Genomic DNA, 26,254 nt, shown 5'->3' on the forward strand with positions numbered 1-26,254 from the left:
TTGGATGTCTTTTTGCTATGGAGGTAGATAGTTCACACAAAACTATACTTTCACTTACCTAAGATGTGCTCCAGCAGCCAGATCCATGCTTTAATCTGCAAGATCACAACATTCATAATGAACAAGTGGATTACAGCCCAGGAATCTGTAGGGAAAATTGTGGTTTCTTGAGTTGTTGTAGGTACTGTCAGAATTTTTCATCAGGTTGTGGGGAAAATCATTCCTGAGTACAAAGGCACACCCAGTTTATAAATTATAGCATCATAGGATGGTTTAGGGTTGGAAGGGACTCTCAAGATCATCCAGTTCCTTACTGTAACCTTAATGTGGAGCAGTCTGTAGTTGCAAGAAAGAAATTACAAGTGTGTTAACTTGCTTGAGATCGTTGTCTCTTACAGCGGCCGTATGATTGCAATTAACTGCAGATAGTATGTCATTATGTAGCACTATGTTCCTGGCAATGTGTCACTCTAATCCCCTAGATGTAAGGGCCTGCTTTCAAGGCTTTAGTCCTGGAGCCCCGTGCATACTTCTGGAGGTGACCTTTTTAAGTCAACCAGCCAACTGTCCCTGAAGAGTGACTGACAGGAGGAGCTGATGCTGCCAGGAGGGTGGTGACAAAAGCTAACATCAGCCATTGCATTTCATTAGGAGGTCAAGTGTATTTGCTTAACCTCTGAGAAGTTGTGATGTGTGGTCTTGAATCTTGAATCTGCTGGACGGGGCGGGTGTGAAATCTTTTGCATACCAATTCAAGGTAGAAAAAAAAGTGCTGGAATGAAGACTGCTGTGTTAAGTTCAGCCCTAGCAGATTATCCAACTACTGCTGTGCTGTTAACAATGAGATGTGATGAGGAAAATGTTGATGGTTATAAGTGCTATTTTTTTCTATGAACCTGCATAATTTTGCGTGCAATTGTGAAGCAGAATTAGACTAAGGATCCTGTTATCCTATTGCTCTTATATACTGTAAATTGACACCAGAAGATTCAGGTTTTTGGATATGGATGAGCGTATTGGCAACTCTTTCTGTAGTTAAGTTGACAAGCCATTCATGCTGTGGTCCTTAAAGACACCACAGATGTTTGCCATGGGTTGAAATCCATAGATTGGCATTATTTCCCCGTGAAGTACTAAGACTGACCTTGCCTCATTGTCATCTATGGCAATGTGCTGCCTGCAGAGGAAAACATGTTCCCTTTTAATTAAGCAGTCCAGCAAATTTGCCAGTTGGCCTGGTGCTCAGGGAGTATTCTAAGGGAAGAGTGATGGCAGGAAGAAACACAGCTCTGTAATCAGCAAATGAGGAAAATCTGCATCTTTTTGTAATAGTAATTTTATTGATCAGTAACAAAAGACCTCGGGAAAATCCTTCTTAATTTGTGTCTGTATTCCTACCTTTGAAATGTGAATAATTTACATTATTTAACCAGGTGAAAGCAAATTACAAATTGCATTAAAGTCTGTGTTCTCCTGTTCCAGCACCACCACCACTTGGATGTCTGCAAAATGCAGCCCAGTGAACTCCTGCCCTTTACTGTAGTGTGGTATTACAGCTCCTGGTTATCCTCTTCATCTTTAAAGCGTTTGAAAAAAAATAAGAAGAAAAATGGGAAAAGAAGCCAGACGTGGAGGAGTGGCTTGCATACACTGCCTTCAGTCTCAACTACATTCCTTCCAGCAACTCAGATGTGGTTCTCTGTGTTAAATTGAAAAGAGGTAAATGTCATCCATTGCTTGTGGACTAGCAGTGTGCCTGCAGAGTTGAAGGAGGCTCAGTGCGGTGATAATGAAGACTTTGAGATGCTGATATTGACAGTGGTGTCTTAGATTGCAATGAAGAAGCAAATATGAATGCATATAGCCTTTTGTAACGGAAACAGGAATGCAGGACTGCTGGTATCCTGGAATGATTCGCAGCGATTCCCTCATTCATGGTTTGCTTTTGCTCAAACTGAGTCTGAGTGCCTAATGAGAAAGCTGACATGTTTTTAATAGAGAATCTAAAAGTCAAAAGTGGCAGTGCAGTTAGAGTTAACAGTCTGTGTGGATAAAGCAGTGCAAGAACAAGATGAGTGAACTAAAACCAAAATCATTCTGTCTTCCTGCTTTCTTTTCTCTTCATATATTCGTAAAACACCTGCTCTGTATGTTGATAAATACAAGAGGAGAAGATAGTTTATATCACATTTGTTTTCTGAGCACATCATTTGCTTGTCTTGTTTCTCCCTCTTCTCCCCTTGCTTAGGCACGTGTGATAACAGCAACAGGAGAGCTTTGCTGTAACAACAGCAGGATCTGCAGGATCTGCACATCCATGCAGTGGGTGTGGAAAGGGATGCAATGCAGAAACCTGACGTGTGCCTGTCTCTGTACCTCCCACCACTCCCTCAGTTCTTCTGGCTGGAGTAGTTTCTTCTTTGAAGATGAGATTTTGTTTGGGGATTTACAGTTTCTGGTTCCTTGCTGATTCTTCAGTTAGGCTCTCTTCTTCCTGTAATCAGTTATTGTAGTGCTTTCAGAGCTTTGTTTCTTCACCTAAATAAATATATTTCCACTTCATTGCTAGTAACTCAATAAATTACTCTTTCAAAGGATAGAAACCAATGTATAAAGTTAAAATTGGTACATGGGCAGTGCAAAGGGAGACTGTTCGTTTCACTCTACGATTCTTGCCTGGCAATATTCCTTTTATTGATGTCTCTGAACAGCAACTCTTCCAGCTCTGGCTGTGGAGTCCCTTATGGGAAATGCAAGCTGTATTTGTTCCATGGATGACAAAGCTGTGCTGTCACTGCAGGCGGCAAAACTAACTTGACTAAAGGGTTCTCTTTCGACAGAGGTCTTACATTGACACCTGGAGTTTTGTTAGCGCCTCAATTCCTCGAGGTGTGTATTTTTCATGTTAAGCTAACACTGTTAGGTTGGCAAAGCTTTGTAGCAGTGACTTATTCCAGCATGGTGATAATATTGACATGGGTCATCAATTGCCACTGTAGTATTGCTGTTTTCCTAGAGAAGAACATTTGGTGAGGTAGTGCAGCTGGGAGCCCTCTAGCCATTTTTAACCTTCTCTTTCTGTGTACCTCAAAAGGTAAATATTTGAGGTGTGGTTTTAATAAAGCAATGCGGCCTTCCTCTGCTTGGTAGAGAAAGTTTCTGAAAGGCAATAAGTAAGTAAATGATATATAAGCTTGACTATAACCCATTCTTCCATATAGTTTTGTTTTGGAAAGCACATTAAGTCACTTCTAGGGGAATAACACTGAGAACCAGCTTTATTTAGTTAGTTAGATTAATTCCATTTTAATATTTCCATTAGCCATTTTGTACTTGGCACTGCAAAGTAATAAAATCCTCCAAATATTGACAGATAGAAAAGTAAATGCCACCCAGCCATGACAATCTGTTTTCCAGCTAACTTCCTAGAGTTAGAAAGTCTGCTATCATCATTTATTTATATATTAATAAAGCACGTGATTTTTATCACCAGTTATTCCCTTCTAGCAATTAAGACAGTGCTGATAAAATCTTCCCTAAGTCAACATCCTTGTTTGTTAACTTCTGAACTAGCTAAAACCTTCCTAGACTGCACATTAGGAAGAAGAGGATCGAGGTTCTGTTTTAGAGTGTGGCACCAACTTGGACGTGAATGGAAGAAAGGGAATTTCTGCACGTGTCAAAGGCAGTGAACGTTTCTCTCATTGAAAAATCAAGTCCTCCATTTTCCATGAGGATACCCTTGCAGTTACTGACTATGCTGATAAGTTTTGCAGTAGACTTAAAATATCTGAAGACTAAATATTTATTTTTTTAATACAAAATAATATTTTATTGATTGCAGATATTAGAACATAGAATGCATGCGTTTAAAGGAAAGAGTGGGAGGGAGATGCATCCTTTCCTAGATATAAAGGATCCAATGGATTTGTGCTCAAAGAGGGGGGAAGAAAAGGCACAGAAGTGCTGTCTCACTGCTTCAGAAACAACTTTGGATATGTGTTCCTTAGATACTGAATCCTTAGATTATCTCAGCAGGTCCTGCTAAATATCATCAACAGAATTAACAGCACCATTTAACCTGCACATCTTATGCCCAGTAAGAACAGATTATACTTAGTCAAAGTAGAACTTCATAACGTTTACTATTAAGCTAAAGTAGCTCGAGTCAGCATAGTGTTGTGCAATATGGTATGGCTTAGGTTCACTAAGAAGCGGTGACTGAAGTGTTAACTTGATAGCTGTGTGGTTCATCTGAGTACAAAAACACAGTAATGCATGTGTTATCCATCATAGCAGACTGCCTCTGAGGTGTTATGATGGTCACATGCCTCCAACCATCCCAACAGCATAGTCATGTGCAACATGGTGTGCCCAAAGGGCTTTGCTGCAACTGTAATGTAGGCCTCTGTTACAGCTGTCTTCATTCTAAGAGATGCACTGGTTTGTTTCAACCAGGCTTTGAAGAAGAATTGCAGTAGAAATATATCTTTTTAATATAACCTTATATGGGGCAGAGTACATACCAGGAAAACAGAAACTAGAAGTAGAAAACACATGTTCTTGTTTACCACATTTCCCAACAATTCTGACTTTATTCAGATTAAAAAAAAAAAGAAAAGAAAAGAAAAAAAAAGGAGGAATTAGTTATAACCTATACTCCTGGAATTTCTTCAGACACTGAAGTTTTGGAACTGCAAGAGGATGGTAGCACAGGTGTTATTTATGTCGTCTCAGTATGTCTTAATATCTTTCTTCTTCCGTGTTACCTACATGAGCAGCACCTGTCAGGTGGCTGAAGTTCCACTGATGATACCTTTGGGACTTACTATAAATCACATCAGGACTCTCACTTGAGACTGATGGAATTTGATAATAGTTCCCAGCTGCAAAACATTCAATATATGTCCTTAGTATCTGTGTATAAGCATTTCATTAGCTTTTCTTTCCCCACTTTTAGTCTGCCTTTAGCATCCTCTATATGTGCTCTTTGGAGAGCCTTTTCCTATTTGTCTTTGCAGACAAATACCAAAACTTGTTCATGGTGGTAGTTTCACCACGAACAAGTTTTGGTATTTGTCTGCAAAGACAACTTAGCAGCCTTCATTTCTGTTCCTAAAAATAGGGAAGTTGTTGCAGTAGCCTGTGAAGACATCTGAGTATCTCACCTTGCTTCACAAAAAGCAGAAGCCCAGCACTTCAGCTCTCGCAAAGCCTACTTAGATGCAAGAGAATTGCAAGTGATAGATATTAAAGGACTAGCTGGTGTCTTGTCTGAAGAGCTGTATATTCTGCAGAGAGGGTTTTTTCCCTTGGGTTTTAGAGTTGTATCTATTTTCTTCTCTTTATTGTGCTTCCTCTTTAGGGTAGAAGAGACATTCCAGGACTCATGTTATCATACATGGCACTCTCTTTTAGATGTTAAAGAGAGAGAGTGATAACTTGTATCAAACAGTATCTGCAACATGAGTGATGTCTGAAGGACAGACTTGTTGAAATGCAGCCATTTGTAGATACTGCTTTAAGTGAGTCCTTGGCTTCAAAATCAGATTGGAGTTCAAAACATGCTGCAGCATCTCTTGTTTCAAGAGCTCTGCTCCCCTTCAGTGTAGCCCTAGTAGCTTTGATGCTATTGGTGACCAAAGACACTTTAATTTATAGTGCTAAATTGGAAGCTTAGGCTGTTACATTCAAAGACAACGGTGATACATCATTATTACACAGCTGTATGCGATCAGACTTACATACTGGTCACCGCTGTAATGGTACCATGGCACCCACTCTTCTCTGGGCTGCCATGCCATGGCCCCACAGCTCTGAGTAAAGAATTTTTTCCAGATATCTAACTTAAATCTTAAATCCTTTAGTTTAAAGCCATTCCCTCTTGTCCTGTCACTATCAGATGTTAAAAAGTTGGTCTGCCTCCTGTTTGTAAGCTCCCTTCAAGTACTGGAAGTCCACAGTGAGGTCTCCCTGGAGCCTTCCCTTCCCCAAGCTGAACAACCCCACACTCCTCTAGTCTGAAGAACAAGGCAAGGGATGTGCTGGCAGACCGTAGGAGCTGTGAATCTATGATCTTGTGAGCGCTGTGAATGTTCTTCTTTAAGGTCACTGCTGTTGTTAAAAGGTGCAGCTCTGAGAAGTTTGACAAGTGGAATTTAGTTTCCACTGAAACGAGCAGAAAGCCAAACCAGTGTTCTTAAAAATGAATCGCACGTGAGAGGAGAGAATCATTGCCTGTTCTCTTATGCGTGTGATTTGAATGCCAAGTGTGTTAGGTCTGTAGTAGTATCCAGATAGAATGAGATAATCTTTGATGCTGTGTTAGGAGGTATTCAGACAGAGCTAAGAGTAGCATGCTGCAGCTCAAAACAGGGTGAACGAGGGCGAGAGTGAAAGGAAAAAGGTAGATCAATCACAATTAGTTCAGGGAGCAGGTACAGCCTCAAGCAGAAAGATTTAGATCTCTTCCAAAAATGCTTTGTCCAGCCTAATAAAATGGGATGTTCTAATTCTTCGTAATTATTTCCTTCTTTTTCTTTAAGACCTGCTAAGCTTCCATACTCTGTATTGTACGCATACACAACCATAACTCCAGGAGCTGAGTTGCTGGTTCAAATGCAATACTTCCCATATGGTCAGAGTTTTTACTTCCAGTGGATCATTTACTTTTAAGCTTGTAACTATAGCATATCTGGAATGCTTTCACAGTCAGGCTTTTATCCTCTTTAGGACCAGAGGATTGCACTTAAGTTAGGTTTTGTAGTACTCCCTAGCAGAACGGCCCCTTTGGGAGTCTGAGCCTAATAAACAGCAGTGTCCAATTTCCATTAAAAAAATAATGACTTGATGTAGGAGTTTACATGTGGTAAAAAGACATGGAAGGCCTTAATTATGGAATGACTTTAAGTAGAAATATGACTCAAAAAAAAAAAAAAAAAAAAAAAAAAAAGTCATGAGAAACAGCTTTCCAGGTTTAACTTAGAATACTCTTGATTTAAATAGTTCAGCTTTGCTTTCTGTCTTTATGGAGATACCTGGAATAAGCTATAGCAACGAGCACACACTGGTGCTCTCTCATGCTGTGCATCCTGAGGGCTCTTTTTCTCTGTTGCAGCACTGCACTAGATCCTGTATGACAAAATGCTGCAGTGAGCAGTGTGCATGTATTCACAGTGCCAGCTGCACCAGTTAGAGCTTGGCAATGATGTCAGTGACACAGTTAAGTTTTATACAGAGTGCTTTCTGGGACCTGTTTTTTAGGGGAAGAAAGTACAGAAAACATGCTTGCATGCAAGATTTGCATTCAGATTTTAGAGATTCGACCCTTACTTTCAAGCACACACGGCATGAAGGCTTTACCACCATGCATACCACCATGTCCACCAAAATTGCTCTAGTTGCACCTCAGTCTTTAGTATAACAGAGTCTAAAGTCTTCCAGTAGGAATGCGTAGTTCAAATGACTTTTTACTCCCTAACACTAATCCAACCAATCAAGGTTGGATTCTACTCAAGGTTGAATCCAATGTCTAAGGTTGGGTATTAGGACAAATTTCTTCCCAAAAATGGTGATCGAACTGGCACAGGCTGCCCATGGAGGTGATTGTGTCACTATCCCTGGAGGTGTTCAAGAAACATGTAGATGTGGTACTAAGGGACATGGCTTAGTGGGAAGATATTGGTGGTAGATGAGTGGTGGAAGTGGATGATCCTGGAGGTCTTTTTCTACCTTGATGACTCTATAATGCTATGAAAGGCAGACATTTACTCTGGCATAAGGAAAAATGCAGATCAGAATAAGGCTGTTATACCAGAGAGGGAAATATCAAAAGGGAAGGTTAAACAATAGAAAATATTCCACCAGGAGGAGAGAATAAGTTCTATGTCCGTATTTCAATCTCTGGAATGAGTCACCAGCAAAGGGAAGGTGAGAAGCAGTTCCTTTTAAAAACATATAATAGGCATAACTAGCTAATTTTCATGGGGAAAAAGAAACGTGAAATAAGTCAGCCATTGCTTTACCAATTGCTTCATTGATAATCTGGCCTTTTCCATATTCCAGCAGGCAGCTACAGAAAACATCTTTCACCACCCTGAAATGCACATCAATGAATTTGCTTAAAATTCATTGCACCAGCTAACTGCTAGAACAAATGTGCTTGAACTGTATGCTAGATTCTCCCTTTCCCTCCTTTCTGAAAGAGAAAGAAACTGACTGAAGTGGTCCACAAGCATAACTCTGGCCGTTTTTAAGCAGCTGAACTATTTTAATGCATCCCTGCTGCTAATCGAAGGTCAGGAAGGGCCGAGGAAACTCAGGTAAGTAGTGGATCTGAACTAGAAAGAATTGATATTGCACACCCAGTACATCAGGGGAAAGAAATGATGATATAAATACTCAGCTGTTTCCAGTATTTACAGGAAGAGGCTGTGCACCTTTACAGAAGAGGCTGAACAACTATTTCCTTGCTGATGAAATCCTTGCAAGTCAATGCAACTTATGTACTGTATTAAAATGACTGGTAAGAAACTGTATTTTCACAGTAATGAAGTGATAGCTTGTCATATATCCAGCTCTTCAACTTGAGATTTAAATTCACAGTGAAATACCCTTAGGGATGTAACTGTCACCACCAGGATTTCTAGTTGTAAGTAATTTTGGCAACAAATGTTTGAACATTAAGCTCTGTAGTGTCACTGAATTATCAAGAATATCATCTGTGTTGTTGTGTTATAGTATGGTATCCATGGTCAGTAGATAATGCCCCTCAACTTCCTATGCCTCTGATAAAGGTTGTGTCAAAATCAATCCAACCTGCCTACAGAGGGGGTTGAGCCACCATACCTGGAGGGGGTTCATGAACATGATGTAGTGGGGAAATATTGATGGTAGCTGGTTGGTTGGACTGGATGATCTCGGAGGTCTTTTCCAGACTTGGTGATTCTCTGATTCTAATTCAACCCGACTTAAAACAGACTTTTAAAAAAAAGAAGAGGGGAAAAATGAGGCAAAATGCATCAGCTTGATTTTCAAAGGAAATTATCTGATTCCTTAAGGTGCTGGACAAAGAAAAGTAAGAGTAATGAGGATGTTTTTTTTCCCAGTTATATTGTTTACAGGGCTACTAGCATTGGGAGGCAGTAAAGGCAATCACAGCAAACACAAAACAGTATGTTTTCTGCACTGACTGTTCCACATAGGTGTGAGTGGAGGTCTTGTGTTAAGCAACCATGGGAAATGAGCAGAAAACACTTGGACTTTTCAAATTAGTTTTGGAAGGATGTTAGTTTCTCATACCAGTTTGCGCGCACCGGCCTCAGATATAACTAGGAAATAGATCTGCGCAGCGTTTTGAAACACGTACGTGTAAACGTTGACCTAGAGCCTTTCAAAAAGGGGAGGAAGTTGCATTTAAATTGTACATCAAAGACGTGAAAAATAAAAGGAATTAGTTGGGTTTTGGCCAGCCAATTTCCTCTTACCAACATCCACTATTCATTCTCCTGCGAGAAGCAAGGGCAGAGGCACAAAGCACTCCTATTTTCCTTTTTTAAGGCAGTTCCTCTCAGGCTTTGCCCATAAACAAGGTCAGTTTTCTCAAGCTGCAACCTCTCTCTCATCTGAATTATATCAGCTGATAGCCCTGGCCAGGGCCATTTATAACACAGCTCCTCTAAGCTGTGTGGCCTTCGGACAAGTGCGTTAAAGTCAGTGGCAAAGTTTTCAATGAAGTCTATAGATTTGGTGTTGGGGTCTCACTGGGGAGTTTTTCTGTAAAAGAGCATGCTTTATTAGACTAGACAAAATATTTTGATTTTTTTTCAGTCAGCTAAAAATTAATTGACATTTAACTTAAAAAGCAGAGTAAAATTAATCAGTTTTCTGATTGATTTGTTAATACTAGACATACGATCTAAAGCTCATTGACATTAACATGACTTTATGTTGAATAATGAGTTTCTGATAGGGAGTTAGAAGTATCTAAGCATGACTAAAATGGAAATAAAAGACAAAAAATGAAGGCAGGAAAGGTTTTGACGCATGTTGTATTATTTATAACACTGGGCGGGGATAAAAAATATCAACTTCCCATTCTAAAGTATGGAAGGAACTGATGTAGAAGTAGTCCAAAAATCTCAGTTCGAGAAAGGGACTGCTGCACAGAAGTGACCAATAGTTGCATAATTGCAACTGTGCTGCAAGAGTGTGTTAATGGCCAGTGCCACTGTACAAAGCAACTCAGTTTCTGCTGTAATGCAGCATTGTGACACTGAACTTGTAATACCTTGTAAGAAAAGCTTTCTGAAGGAGATTAAACTAGCTCCATCACGAATTCCTTCTTCATTGCTATGTTGTGAATATCTGCTGTGAAATCTCATGAGACAACTCATGATACCGTATCTCTTCTGCTTGGCATTGGTTGTGCTGATTCACTCGTACAATTTCTGCCTTTTTGTTTTTCTGTACTTTTTTTCTGGTCCTTTCCTTGGCCTTTCCTTGCAAGTGGTCTAACACCCATTCCAATTCGTGCACATGGCATCCTCCGGTAAATCTGTGAAAGCCACCAACACCGCTCAACGTATGAGCTGTTTGCTGAATGGAGCATTGAGATCTGTATCTTTAGATTGCCCTAAGATACTACTTTATTAAATATTGTCTTTTGCTTTCTGTGGAGGAGATGCTTCTTATACTGTATTGCAGACAGAGGCAAGCTTTGAACAACCTAAATTATTTGTACCATCATTAGTTTCCAACCAGTTCTACTCTGCTGCTGTATTAACTTCCCAAGAGAGCATCTGTTCTGGACAGTGCGTTTGAGATCCAAAAATACAACAGAATAGCCTGAAAAATGAACTAATATTAAATGCTGTGTGTACATTGATATCCACCTATGATGTGTTCACAGGAATTCATACTTTGCCATTCCTTTTTTATTTGTTATGCCTCAAAGTAAAACAGTTCATCACTTCAACTCTGACATGTTCGTATTGGGATGAGATAACTGGTCATGGTATCTCCATTAAGCAAGAAATAAGTCGGGTTGTTACTTATTCAGAGCATGAAAATATTCTTTGCAGTGCGTGTGGTGACACCTCTTGGTGACAATTCCAGGCCTCATTTACAGGTGGAGTGACAGATACCTGAGTGACGGGCAATGCATGCAGACGTGGCTTTTAATTCATGCACTGGAGCAAATTGCCACTGCACCAGGAATAAATGGCAATAGTTTGAGACATGCAAAATTTGCAACACAAACTGCTGCTATTACAAAAAGTGAAAAAGATGTTGAAGGTAGAGGTAGCACTTGTGCATTTCCCACTGTGAGAGCTGAGGATGCAGGTGTGCAGTTCTGAATGCAGCTCTAGCAGTGAATAACGCTGAAGCAAGTGTAATTTTGTAGCATCCCAGCTCCCTCACGGCATTCTGTGTGCCGATGTGCCTGAGTAGCACTATAGGGAAAAAAAACTGAGGTGTCAGTGAGAGCATAGACTCCAAGCTTTTTGGGAAGAGGGTTTGGTGAAGGTAGCAGTTCAACATGAGGGACGAGGAAATGCTGCCTTTTCCCCTCTGAAACAAGAAGGATTGCATACATCCCTATTGCTGCACTCTAGCTCATGGGAATCCATAGGAGTGGGAGCTTACTGAAGGATCCTCGTTGACTGCACTGGACTTTAGATGGAGCCTGTGGTACTGTCAGTGAAAGCTTTTTGTTGCCACACATCCCAGAGTTTGGGATTTGCCTTCCCACAAAACACCTGTCTGTATCACAGAACGGCTATGGAAATTTCCACAGCAAAATTGCACTGCAGTGTGTCACAAAGGTCAGAGGATTTTGTGGCAAGCAATGAAACTTTAAATTCCATTTGTGAAACATTTAGAGGACAAACTGCATCTATTTTTACAATGCCTTACTCTATTGCCTTAGTACCAGGAAATTTACGAGAGGCCCGAGAGTGGAGGAGATATTTCTCTCTTTGGAAACAGGAAGGTTATGTTGACTGCAGAACTATTACTGACAGTGCCCAAAAGCCATCCTCCATCTAAATTGTATTTCTTGGAAAGCTGTTGGAAAAGCCTTTAGATTGTTTATAGAAGTTCAGAACTCCCATAATTAATTTATTTGCCTCTCTTTCAAACTGTTCTGCATGTGCGCAACTGCAAACTTTTCTCCCAACCTACAGATGCTGAAAATATATGCATAACAAACTGTAATCCCATTGTACCCAAGAAATATCATGAAGAATCACCAAGGTTGGAAAAGACATCCAAGGTCACCCAGTCCGACCATCCACCTGTCACCAATATCTCCCCACTAAACCATGTCCCTAGTATCACATGTAAGCATTTCTTGAACATATGAATATCCAGAAATACCTTACAAATACTTCAAGACTTACTAAAGAACTGGAAGGTAGCAATGCTAATCTACTTCAGTATATATATCCATAAGAAGCCTCGTTGCAGTGTGAATAATGGAAATGTAGATGAATCCTGCAGAGGGCTCGTGCTTTCACTGGCTGTGCTCAGGCACAGGATGATGATGTATGGGCTGTGATTCTGAACAACGTGGTCTTTCTCTGGAGGATAAGATCAAAGGACAGAGAAGTAATCAAAACAATTTTGAAATAATTACTGATTAACTCGAGAATAAATAGATATCAACTATTTGTTGTCAGTATCCAGGATGTTCTGTAATCTGTTCTCGGTCACTTTATAGGGAAGTTGGACGCTGTGCATGCTGGAGCAGGACTGCCTTCACGGGAGGTGCAGGTAATGAACAAGTGCAATTTTAACCACGCAGCAGGTGTTGTGTTTTCCTCTTAACAGTCACGCTGTCCAGTGAAACCAAAAAACTGCTTTGTGCAGGGAAGAGAACGGTACGGAAGCCTTGAAAAAGCTGAAACCCAAACTCGAGCATAATGCAAGGTCTTTGCAGATCACAACAGGAAAAATAAAGCTTTGTAATGTGGTTTTAAGAGCCCTTGAGTGTAATTCAACTCTTCTGTGCAATCCCTTTTAACGTGACTCTGAAATTGCTGAACCAGAATATAGCTGCTTTGCACTGGGTTTTTAGGCTGCTGTTTTGTTTCACTGTCCCTCTTTTTGCGAGGATCAGAAATTGCTTGTGTTCTAGGCTGGTGGCTCTGGTTTCCAGGCAGGTTTGGTAGGGTTGGGTTTGGGTTGCTGCTCTGTGCGCTAGGTAGTTTTCAAAACACAACATGTTCTTGTGTTTATTGCAAACAAATCTCTCCTGCTAATTACCTCGCAGATATTTTTAGTTTCCTTATTGATGCTTTTCTGAATAAATCAAGAATAAACTTTCAGAAAAACACAGTGAGCAAAGACCTACATGAGAGTCCCTTGGGCAAAAGAATTTATATAAACCAGGCTAGAAAAATACATTGAACGACTTCACAGTTTGTGGAAGTAATTAAGGCAAAGCACCTTCCCTAAGAAGTAATGAGCTGGATCACACAGCCCAAAAGCACATAAATCATGCTGTGGGATTTTGTGAGCTGCTGCAGAAGTTTGGGGTTCTTCTCCTTGAGTCAAGAGTGCTCTCCTGGGGAGGAAGCATGACTTGAATTCTGCAAGCACAACACTGCTCAGCAGACATTTTGCTACAGCGTAGAGTTTGAGCCTCTCTGTAGAGACCAGTTTTGTGTTTCTGTCTGCGCTCCTGTTATCTCTGCTAAGCTTCCAGCTGTTACTGTCTTGTTTTTTCAGTCCTACTCTGTCTGCCTGACCAGGAACCTGCCACTACCATAATAACCAGACCCTTTAGGGCTGTGGTGATGGGCCTGGCAGATGCACTTGGTTTAGATGTACAAATGAACCCCGTCCTGTGTTAGCAGGCAGAGGGAGAAAACGGCAGTGTTCTCCACCCCATCTCAGCGCAGTGCTCTTAGTGATGAAAACTCTCCGGTAGCCCACAGTAACTGACAGAAGCAGCCTTATCTCCAGCTTCTCCAGAGCCTTAACGCTTTCCTTTCAAATCGAAGCTTATCTGCTAATTGGTTTGACCCACGATTCACCTGCTCATTAAAGAAGTCTGCTGGTTCGCCCAGTCTGAGGACTGAAAGGTAATGGTGACTCTCACCCGGCACTGTGACTGAGGTGGGTTTTTTTGTTCCTGGGAAACATGCAGCAACATTCATTGTGAAACCCCCACGATGCCATTAATGAAGAGATTTTTAATCCTCATAAATCAGAACGCCTTTATTTGATATTTAAGGGCGAGTGAAGGATATTAAAGTATCACTGAAGATAGCAATAAAAAGATGAAAAACAGCCCTGCTTGATAATCCATTTAAAGATTTTCAGAAGGGATTGATAATTATCCCAGCATAATAGCTTAATTTCAGCAGGCTTTGCATCTCTTGACTTTGCATTACTTTTGCATCTATGACTTTTGAGGTATTATTTTTAGATTAATTTTTTTCTTTTTACGAGGTTTCAAATTCTCACACTTGAAGACAAGTCTCTACAGGTCTAAATGGGGCTGTGGTTCCCAAGGGGAGGCTCATTAGAAAAGACATTGTGGGGCTGTCATAACCAGAATATTCACTTCATCTGCATCCTGCAGGAGCCTCTGCAGTTTGTCATGCACAGACCTTACAAACCTATGGGAAAGATGCAAAATTCACCCTTTAAGGATGGACTTGAAGGAAGACGGGATTTATGCTGGTTGTGATGGTAGAACAACAAAGGCAGCACACTGTAAGAGCAGAGCTTGCATGCAATGAAAGGTCAGTGTCTTGCAACACTGGGTCGTGACAGCTGGATAAAAAGAAGGCAGTGGGTGTGTATTCATGTGTAAAAGGGTGTGTAGGCTCATAAAATTGGAATCAAAACGAAAAATGTGCCTGGAAACAAGGAACCCAAGATTTCATTAATTCTTGTTGTCCTGTGAAGTTTGTAGGTAAAGCATATGCCCATTTCGTGTAGAGGTAAATATTGATATTCACCTCATCCACCTCAGCACTGGAGATCAGAACAGTTGGAGATTTGCACGTGGTCAGAGAAGAAACAGTCCACAATATCTGTGTTTTGAAGGAAATTAGTGAAGGTGGTGGGTCACTAGTTTTTTATAACTTTTTGGATTAAAGTTCTTCTCGTTTGGCTTTGGGTAAAGCTGCAATTTCTCAAGGAGAGCAAATAAGCCACAAACAAATGTGATTATTGAGGAATTCAGAAGTAACTGGGCATGCAAGAAATCGCTCCCAGCTTTTCCGTGCTCGTTCATCGTCGTGCTTCGGGAATAAGGAAGAGGATTCGTTGCCCGGGTCCTCGCAGCACACAGCCAGCCCCGTGGCTCCCCGGTGCCGCCACCGGGCGGGGGGCACTGCCGCCATCTCCCGGCAGCCCGGAGCCGGAGCGCAGCTCCCACCCACCCGTCCGTGTAGCTGCAGCAGCACAAGGAGCCGTGCTGCTGGTCTCGAACCCTGTGGTTGTGTTTTTTAGCTTGAGAAAATCCTTTTTTTCCCCCTTTTTTTTCTTTTTTTTTTTTTTCAATAGCACTACTTTGTAAAGCGAGGGGAGGCAGATGGAGAGAAGCGGCAAAGAGCAAAGCGGCAGCAAAGGTCTGCTGTGAGGAGCAGGGCTGGAGCAAGGATTGGGGTGAGCAGTGTGAGAAGTGTAAAATAAGATGAGCGTTGGGGTCCAACAGCTTACAGTGCTCAGCAGGGGCTGCTCTTATTAGATATGAACAGCTGTGTTTTCTTTGAACTTTCTGACCGCTGGCACTGGATGGTTTTAGTCCTGAACTGGGGCTGGATGTTCTAGTTTATTCAAATATTAAATCATAGAGGCATAGGATGCTTTGGGTTGGAAGGACCTTTCAGATCTCCTGGTTCCAACCCCTGCTGTAGGCAGGGACACCTCCCATAGCCCAAGTTGCTCACAGTCCCATGCAGCCTGGCCTGGAGTGCTCCCAGGGAGAGGGCATCCACAGCCTCACTGGGCAATTTTAGCAGGCTGGGAGTCATGGAATTGTAATGAATCATCCCTAGGAGGAGGTACTACCCATAAGATGTTGTTCTGGTGTGCTGCACTGCCACAGAGAACTTAAAGTTGTGATCGCTACCATAAGTTTTGGTGATCACCTCTTGCTACCTGCATTCATTCTTTTCTGACATTCTCCATTCCTTGGGACATTGACTTGAAATGTAAAGTTAAATCAGTAGCAAAGTATAGTCTATGTATGGAAAATGCAATGATTTTTACCTTATCATTTGTAATTTTTATTCCTTTTTTTTTTTTTTCCTGCACTGTCCTAATGAAGGGACATTATCTGAGAACATCTCTGCCAGGACACTGCTATAGGACATGCTGTGTGTCAACCAGTCTTTCGTGCTCCAGGCAGATGTTTTCAAAATCAATTGGAAATTTTATTTCCAAAATAAGAGAGCACAGCGTAGAGGTATCTACGACTTCATAGCACAGACCTTCCGCTGGGCTGAGAGGAGCTGCAGTAATGGACATAGAAATGGAGATGGGATTCGTGATGATTTATTGGTTGAAGAAGAGGAAGTGAAATAAAGGAAAGGTTGGCAAGAGCCCCAGGAAATGCTCTGATGTGAAGTATAAAATGAGTGCAGTTGGAAGCGTGTTTTCATTGTCTTGCAAAAAAAAAAAAAAAAAAAAATTAAAGTTCTCTCCAATGTGTTCAGCCACTCCTCCCCACAAGTAAATGAGAAGTTCTACCAGGAGGCATTGTGTCCCACTTCATTTCAGCACTGTTGTGATTTTGGCATTTTTTGCCCCTTACTGCCTCTGCTCACTCTCAGCGTGAAGAGTTCAAGCCCTGGTCTTTATTTTGGGCCCTTAAAGTGAAAGGAAGTCTCTTAAGCTCATAGGTTAGAAAAGAGCACTAAGATCATCTAGTCCAACCATCAGACCATGCCCACTCCCAGCAAGGTCTCCCTGATGGGATAGCTATGTCCTTGCCCCAAGAATGAAAGAAAAGGAATCAGAGGAATCAGCCCAGAAACATCTCTCCTCCACCTAAGGAAGTACTGCTTGGGGATAAGTTTCCATTACGAAATAGAATCACAAAAACCTAAAGGTTGGAAAAGACCATGAAGATGACCTAGTCCAACCACCAACTCTCCCTCCCATGCCACTAATTATGTCCCTCGGTGCCACATCTCCCCAGTTCTTGAACACCTCCAGAGATGGTGACTTCCTCACCTCCCTGGGCAGCCTGGGCCAATGCATTACTGCTCTTTTGGAGAAGAAATGTTTCCTAATACCCAACCTGAACCTCCCTGGTACAGCTTGAAGACATCACATCTCATCCTATTGCTGTCATCCAGAAGAAGAGATCAACTCCTACCTGTTCACAGCCTCCTCTCAGGGAGTTGCAGAGACACTGCTTCCCTCTCCTCACTGGTGGGATAAGACAAGTGTGCAAATATGACACTTTGAGCTAATAGGAATCTTTTCAAATCTCTGTAAGGAAATAAATTCCTCTCTTGTAAACGTATAACTCTACTCTGAGGTCACTTCTATGAGAACTAGATGGCATTCACTCCTTACAAATTCAGAAGCCAGGTTAGAGATGGATCAAGGCAAAGCAGACAGTGCTTTCCTCTTAGTTGCGCTGTGGATGAGGCTGCCAGTGGTTTCAAAGCAGAGTGATTTCTAAATCTACTGTGAAAAGTGCTAGAAGCCATCATATCTAAGAGGCTTTTCATTGCTGATTGCAGCGTTCCCCTGTGCATGGTTCACTGTGGCCTCTGGGACATGGAATTGCTGCCTGTGTGTGGAGCTGAGCTGCACACTCTTCTATGGACTGTGCTCTTCAATCCACGCAGGAGGTGGTGGGTGCTCTTCTAGCTTTTGACCACGAAAGCCATCAGCCTGGAGAAAGAGTTTGTTTTTGTTGTTGAGCTGCCAAACGTGGTAGTCAAAAGGAGTCAAAGGATGCTAAGGTTGGGAACATCTCTAGCCATCCATCCATCCACCACCCGTGTTTTTAATTCAATTACATCTCAAGCATCCCTTGTTTGCCAGTCTGAGGCCATGCTCAGAGCTAGCAGGTGAAGGGGCTGCTCGGGTGGTTCAGATAGTGCCAGGAAAGTCTGAGGGAAGCAGAGTTGATTAAGTTCTCCCTGGAGCAAAATGTCAAGATAACAGCCAGCTGCGTTGTGCTTTACTTCTTTTTCACCACCGGGAGGAGCTGGCAGAATGGGATCCCCAGATGCCCCATGTGTCTGCTCTCCAGACTCATTTAAACTGGGTGGAAACAGAGATGTCTGGTCTGTGCTGGAGCCCTGTGTGACTTTGGGGGCTCAGGGCACAGAGCAGTTCTCTGCATGTCCACGTCCTGCTGTGCTGCTCTCTCGGTACACAGAGGGCAGATTTCCAACCCAAGGTCTTGTATTTAAACAGCATATCATGTAGGTCTGGGCACGGTAGAACAGTCAGAAACCAATGTATGCTGGGCAATCTGTAAATATCAGAGGGGTGTAAAATCCATCCAAAAGCAAAAGTCAGCCTTTAGCCAAGAGGGAAATGCACACACAGGACTCCCAGCTGTGTGGCCACTCCTGACAGCATTCCTGCTTCAGCTCCCAGCCCCATTGCTCACTGTGCAGTGTGACCAGACTGCTCTTCTGAGCAGCCAGGAGTGCTGGAAGAAAGGCTTCCACACCTTTCTGAGTGTCATGGCTCAGCTGTCCCACATCTCTCAGCTAAGATGAGGGTAGAGAAGGATCACTGAGGCCACCAATTTAAAAAGCGTGATATGGATGTGGTTGGCAGAGAGTGACAATGCAGACTCTTCTCTGTCAAGATGGTGACTAAGAGACAATTGTGATTGAGATGTCTATTACAGAATTAGATCAGTTCCGTCATTCATTCTAACTCTTTGTAAATAAGCGGAGTTCATTTCTGTGCAGCATGGATGAAAAACATACACACTATCTTTGGTTCAGAACGTGGATGCAAACATTGTATGGACCTTCACTAGAAGTCTTTGGGGAGAACAGCTTTCCAGAAAGTGTTTGGGGATGGAGCAGTCAGCATTGTATTTTGGAAGCAACAGAGGAATGGGGCTGTCCTCTCCCTGAGCTAGAATTTGCTTCTGATAACATAGCATCCTTTCGTTACCTTCCTTAACCACAAGAGGCCATGTTGTTTCCTAGTGTGGAGGCAGCACGTGTCCATTACCGAAATGAAAGATAGCATCGCACCAAGATACCAGTATCACTTCCTGGAGCCTTTGTCAACTTCTTGAGCATTTGCTGTTGCCCTTGGCCACTTCAACATTTAGAGCTACTCCCCCTGTAACAGCTATAGTAACAAGATTTATTCAAGTTCTGTTAACTTGTGCTACAACTTTGAATGTCTAAGGCAGTTTATGAACCTCCACCTCTGCTTAGATACCAAGGGAGCAGTATCGTAGAATCACAGAATGGCCTGGGTTGCAAAGGAGCACAGTGCTCATCAGTTCCAACCCCCTGCTGTGTGCAGGTCACCAACCAGCAGCCCAGGCTGCCCAGAGCCACATCAGCCTGGCCTTGAATGCCTGCAGGGATGGGGCATCCACAGCCTCCTTGGGCAACCTGTGCCAGAGCCTCACCACCCTCTGGCTGAAAAACTCACTCCTAATATCCAACCTAAACCTCCCCTGCCTCAGTTTAAAACCATTCCCCCAGAGGTTGATTTCAAGAGACCGTGTAAGCCACCCCTTGTTTAAAAAATACCAGCAGGTATGGTCAGCTAATGGAGTTCTGTGTTTTTCTGAGCACCTGCTGGGCTCTGTAGGAAATACATGAACTGTCAGAGTGATGAAAGGGCATGTAAGCAGTTGGAACATTTTCCCCTTCAAATGCTGGGTTTGGGACTTCGAGTTAATCACATACACTGCAGAGCATCCCAAGTCCCTGGAAGTCTTTAAGATAAGCAGGAAGAAGAATAGGTAGCTATGAAACATTTAGTTTCTTGGCTCCTCAGACAGTGCCTGCTGCCAATTTTCACTGCTCAGCACACACAAAGCTGTTTACCTCCTATCGTGGAATCCCACACTGGGATTCACAAATGCTTCTGAGTGTCTGTAGGGATCAGGCAGAACAGACATACAGAACTGCCATCAAAGAAACTGTGCTCTGGTTGGAGAGAAAATAAGACCAAGTGCTTCATGTTGGTGTTTTGTACTTAACTGTGGAAGGTAACTTCAGTACCAAATCGTAGTATCATTGAATCATAGAATGCCTTGGGTTGGAAGGGACTCAGGGATCATCAATTCCAAGCCCCTGCCACAGACAGGGCCACTAACTCCAGATCTGGCAGCAGACCAGGCTGCCCAGGGCTCCATCCATCCTGGCCTTGATCACCTCCAGGGACGGGGCATTCACAGCTGCTCTGGGCAGCTGTTCCAGCACCTCACCACTCTCACTGTAAGGAACTTCCCCCTGACATGCAATCTAGCCTTTCCTACTTGAGCTCAAAACCATTTCTCCCTTGTCCTATCACTGTCTAATTTTATATTTGTCTTATTAGGACAGAAGTAAATAGATCTCTGTGCGTGGCCTTCAGTTCAGTGTTCTGCTTATTGCTAAAAGCCCTAAGCTGAGCATGAGGCATCATGTGGGTGATGGTATACAGAACAGCTGACAAGTGTAGCTGGCTGCCTCGAGAAAGCGGATGCTGCTCCACAGAGGATGTCCCTGGAAGAAGGCTGCAGAAGTAGGCCAGGATCACTGTTCCACACTTGTCAACTACTTCAGTCTGGTACCTTACGGGTGCCTTACAGAAACCCTTTGACGTGACGCTCATCCGAGCCCAGGCCGAACCCTCTGCCAAAACAAAAGCACCTTCCCAAGAATAAAGTCCGCAAAGCTGTGAGCATCATCCAGACAACAACCCTACAGCTTTCTGCCTCTCTGAGAATTTGGGCTAATGACTTTCACAGCTTTTTCCAATAGCTGCAGTGTTGTCTATTTTTTTTTCTTAATTTCCTTTTTCATAAGTGCTGTGTATGCCTCTGCTTCACACATGAAACTTGAATCCATGTTATAGATTAACAGATGCCAGCCAAGATTTATCTCAATACTCACAAAGAAAAAAGAGTGATAGATAAACCAAACAAACCTCAATGTCAGATATATCAAAAAGTTCCTTGTAAATTGTTTGCATTTTAATTCCTCCCTATTGATTGTTGGTGAATGTAGCTTAAAGAAACAAGCAAAATTTAGCAAAATGGCTTAACTCTTCTGATACAACCAAACATTTGGAAACGGATCCCAGTGCAGAGGTCACCAATACTGCAAGGCCTCCCAGCAGCATATCCCAAGTATTTTTGTGTCTTCAACACAGGCAAAAGGAAATGTGACACCATCCTGAGAGGTGGAGCAAAAGGATCGTTGTTTAAGCTTAAAATAATTAAAGCTTGAAGTTTCACGCCTGAGAAGTGTGCAGTTTTTTTTTTCTGTTTTGTCTTTTGCCATTTCAATGACATTTTTGTAGCAAATACATTCCAGATGAGCACAAGAATCACACTGCAACGTGGCAGGACGGCACTACAATTACTTGTGTTTGAAAAATGGAGTCGGCCTACTTGAGCTCCTCTTGTAGAAGCAATTAAAATACGATTTATTCCTTTATGTCTTTAAATAAAACCATCTTTGTGTAGTTGTCTTTTTGCATCTTTACAATCGCCACTCAGATAAGAACGCTCGCCTTGCAGCCGAGGGGAAAACCCCATGACAGGAGCAGAACACTTCGACATAGGTTTGAAATCACTGAAGCGAACCATCATCAATTTAAAAGGGAGGGATGTGTCATCTGTGGGTTTTAAATGCAGACAACCTAAAAGGCCAAGAGAAGCTTTTCATTGCAACTTCTTGGGCCAGCAGCCTGACTGCATTCCATTGACTGATCCATCCTATGAACTGGGGTTCCAGGTTACACACACTCTCTAGATCCAGTTCTACTTTTGGAATAGGCCAAGCTCTGCTTTCCTTGTCTGCTTTCCAGGCTTTGGTGGAAGGAGGAATGAAATGTTTTTGTTTAATTGGAGAATATTTGATTTACGGAACATGCACTGCAGTACTCCCATTATCATTAAACAGTAACTCATTATGTGACTGTGCTTTCTTTCCATCTAAGCTTCCTTTCCTCTCTGTGCTCAGAGGAAAAATTAAATCTTGAATTCAAGTCTACTGCACCTAGATCACACAAAAATGTTTCCTGTCACTCCTATTTCCCCACTGCACTCCTTCTCTTTCCCTCGTTTTCTGTGAGCTACCATTCTAAGCCACTGGCAGCAATAAGGATTATTGTTTTTTCTTGAATGCCCCATAAGATCTACAGAAGCATTGGCCCAAAGGGTATTTGCCAGTAGTTGTTTGGACTACAGTATCTTCAAGAAATCTTGGCCTTTCTTCTTCAGGCACCCCAAGTACACATTGCATCCAGTGCTGGCTTGTTTTCTTCTCCAAGTACATCGCATTTAATCCTTCCCATGGAGCAAATGTCTTTTTAATCAAGTAGGAAGAAAGGTCTTTCGTCACAGCGTAAACATCACTGGTACACAAAGCTGCAACAAATGGTAATTATAAAGTGTTCTTAATCTACAAATACTTTGCAATACCAAACATGTGAAATGTGAGAGCCTTCTTCCTTGGCTACATAGGAAAACATGTGACATGTGGGGGCCATATCCTGCCTTACTGCAGCAGATGGGGTCAACCTGTTCAGGGAACCAGTTTGAAGTGTTCCCTGTTTTTCAGAGCATCTAAAAGTTCTTACTGCCATACGGTGAAAACACAGGGTAAAAAACTGAATGATGCCAAGCAAGATCACTGATCACTATTCTGTAAGATAGAAGGTGATGTCTGAGGCAGAACTAAGGCACAGGCATTACCTGTCTCACCGGCCACCTAAACTTATCCTTCAGACCTTGAAAGAATTGGAAGCACAGAAGTCCTCCTTGCAAGGCACCTCTCATAAAGGGAGGATGAGGGATGAAGGGAAAGGACTCAGAGCTGGCTGCCACTGCTGCCTTCACATAGCAACACAGGAACTCCTACTCTCACTTGTTAGCAGTAGTGGCTTTGCTGCCCTTCAAGCCAAAGGACAAACTGGTGGCAAACATCTCATGGTGCCATTTATGGCCCAGTGCAAAGTGGAACCTGCAACACCGCCTTGATACACAACATTCTGTCTGGGCTTGTGTCTGTTGTGAGACCTGACATCAGAAAAAGCCACCTATGTTGGCTGTGCCTGTGCCACCATTTCTAACGCTGGGCTGTTCCTTTACGCCGTCCCACCGCTCCTGCCTTTTGTGGAAGGGCAGCCAACTTGTGCAGCCAACAAGATAAGCAGCATTTTCAAAGACATGAAGTTCCTACAAGTTCTGTGAAAGATCTTTAGCTGCCTATCAGAAAGACGCAGGCTTCCCACTTAGCTCGAATTCTACCATTCTGAGATGCATAGTCTTAAATAGAAAATTAAATATTCTGATATATACTGTTAGATAGAGATACGTACACACATGTTCTTATCTCTATATACACATGTTCCTGTCTTTCTGATACATACAGCAGTCAGATGATGACTGAGCCCCGGTGTAGCCAGCATGTCGTACAACTGCAGATAGAAGATGTGAAAGAGAGGGTTGGGAAACTCTGACAGCGTGGCAAATCCAGGGGAAATATGGGGAGCAGGGGGTGAATTTGGGAATGTGGTCTGCAAATCTGTGCAAACCCAGGCGTTAAGCAAGCCATTACAGGGATTAACAGAACTACACTAAGCAGCACAGCTTCAAGGCAAAGGCCAGATGTAATAAGGGAGTATTTCCTTAAGAAGCCATTCCTATTTTTTTTTGGTATTTCTCTAAGGAACTAGTGATGGCAGAGATTTTCGTACTTGAGAAACAGTGTGAGTAGAGACTTTTATTGTCACCGTTTGTAGTTCAATCAGCAGTGACAACTTCTGGCCTCGGTGCCTGCTTTTGCAAGTCAGCGGCAAACTTGCAATCAAACTCATTCATGCCACATCAAGTTAACGGGCCGAGAAGGAAAAAAATAGACCCTTTCATGCAGATTTACTCTTAATTATTTTGTAATCAGTTTAGGTTCCATTCGTAATCAGAGAGGCCAAATCAATACTCATCTAGGCAAATGTGCAATAGAGGCAATCTTTCCTTATGCCAAATATGAAAATAATGCCAGCTTTGCAGTGTAATGACCTTTCCAGTCTCACTACATTAGCAATGCTGAATCTTCAGTTTCAAGATTGCCGAGGTCTGCAGAGCACTCTCCACCACGAGGACTTTTTACTACACACTGATGGTATTTACCTCAATAATTGTCTTAGCGTTTCTTCCAGATAATCCTTGCAGCATGTTTTTGAAGTAAGCGATTCCCTTTTTGTCAACAGAAAAATAAGAATTAAGTGAAATTACTTGCTCAAGGGAAAAACATAACCACGTTGCAGAATTCCTGTGGCTTTGCTCTCGTTTCTGTACTCAGAATTACAAGTGTATTCCTCTTTTACTTTGTAAAATTATATTCATTCACTGATTGTTTCAAGGACAGCGAGAATCTTTTCCAGACATACACTTTGCTAGAAATATGTTCATATGAAAAAAAGCTCTTAAAAATCTTTGTCAGCTCCCAAACTAAAATACCAACACTCGCAGTAATGACAGTTGATGTAATGTATTAAAACATCCAAATTCTCTCAAGTTTTCCTAACTATCCTAATAATACACGGATCTGTCTAGCATTCCAGAATTGATGAGCTCCAGCTTTTCAATCACATTTTTTATTTAACAAATGTCTATGATCTATTTTTGTGAATTGTGAGTTTTTGAGCACCAGAGCAGTCTTTGTGACTGCTGAACTCACAAACCTGCACCAAGTGGAAGCAGAATTAGATGTGGGATGGTTTGTTGTACAGAGTCTTCCCTCTTTCTTATAGAGTGGGCACTAACTCTTTAGTATCACATTTTCCAGGGAAAGGAAGTCTGACCCTCTGAATGTATAGTCTTAATGGGATTTGGCATGCTAGGCTCATATTTTATTCTCTTAGTGCCTACAATCTCTTGGAAATGATTTTCTTTAGTGTTCAGTACGAGAGAGTTGAGGTTGAGTGAGATGCAGATTGAGAGAGATCACTGACCTTGTTCCATCTGAAAGGCAGAGCATTAGAGCTTTACTTCTGGGTTTGGATTTGGGTGGATGACTTATACACTGCTGGGCAGCTGGTTCATAATCTATGCTGTGTGTGAAGCGATTTTTTTGCTTCTGGATGTTACTTCACCATGACCTTGCTACAGCATAGTAATTTTCACCTTTTTTTGTAGCTGTTGACCTAGAGTCTCATTGAATAATATAAGGACAATGATTTCAAGTATTCCTGCAAAATTCTGAGAATAAGAAATAAGTTCTTGAAGATTGCATTCTCAAGAGTTAACGTAAAATGGCCAATATTACTAATGCTCTCTTGGTGCTGATGTTATGGATACTGTTAATAACTGCTAGTGGGTATCTGGGCTGTGAAACCCACAAACGCATAGAAGATGTTCAGGAGAGGAGGCTGAAGATTGGGAACAACTGCATGTGTCTACTCAACTACTGTGTATCATAGAATCACAGAACGGCCTGGGTTGCAAAGGAGCACAGTGCTCATCAGTTCCAAACCCCTGCTGTGTGCAGGTCACCAACCAGCAGCCCAGGCTGCCCAGAGCCACATCCAGCCTGGCCTTGAATGCCTGCAGGGCTGGGGCATCCACAGCCTCCTTGGGCAACCTGTGCCAGTGCAGTTTAGTTCATTCGTGTTTTGTCTAGACCTTTGAGGCTAGGATTTGTTTGTCTGTTTGTTTGTTAGTTTCCTTCTTCAAACAGCAGAAGTTTAAGTGTGATTCCTGAACAGTGGCATGCTGGGGGCAAGCATTTGTACAAAGCCTTTGCCTAATGTCTCAAGGCATTACAAGGCACATGTTCACTTTCATAGCTCCTACAGCTTCCTCGGAGAAGAGCAGCACTCTAATGCTGAGGCAGAGTAGAACAGCAGCGAAGGACATTTTCAACTTTTGGATGAAAACACCAAAAACACTTTGCAGTGAGGCCTCGTTTCGTATTATTTGTTCTCTACAGTATATGTTTAGTAGCATCCTGTCAATAAGAGACTTTCAGTGATGCTGTACACATGCCAAATGAAAAATGTTAGTAAGGCTGAGAAATCAAATGCTTCAACACTTCAAGGCTTATCAAATGCAAAAACTGCTGTTTGAACT

General features: G+C 42.2%; 1 long non-coding RNA gene across 1 annotated transcript in view; it reads left to right on the forward strand.

Annotated features, from left to right (window-relative positions):
- LOC128081878 (uncharacterized) overlaps window positions 1-25,847 on the forward strand; it is a 36,795-nt gene extending 10,948 nt beyond the window's left edge. Inside the window, exons 3-5 of the long non-coding RNA XR_008207436.1 lie at window positions 12,727-15,624; window positions 16,289-19,482; window positions 25,674-25,847. This is a non-coding gene — a long non-coding RNA (uncharacterized LOC128081878). The remainder of the gene's footprint in view (window positions 1-12,726; window positions 15,625-16,288; window positions 19,483-25,673) is intronic.
- The last annotated feature ends 407 nt before the right edge of the window (window positions 25,848-26,254 follow it).

The sequence above is a fragment of the Tympanuchus pallidicinctus genome, unplaced genomic scaffold (assembly GCF_026119805.1).
Source record: "Tympanuchus pallidicinctus isolate F22 unplaced genomic scaffold, pur_lepc_1.0 scaffold22, whole genome shotgun sequence".
NCBI lineage: Eukaryota > Metazoa > Chordata > Aves > Galliformes > Phasianidae > Tympanuchus > Tympanuchus pallidicinctus.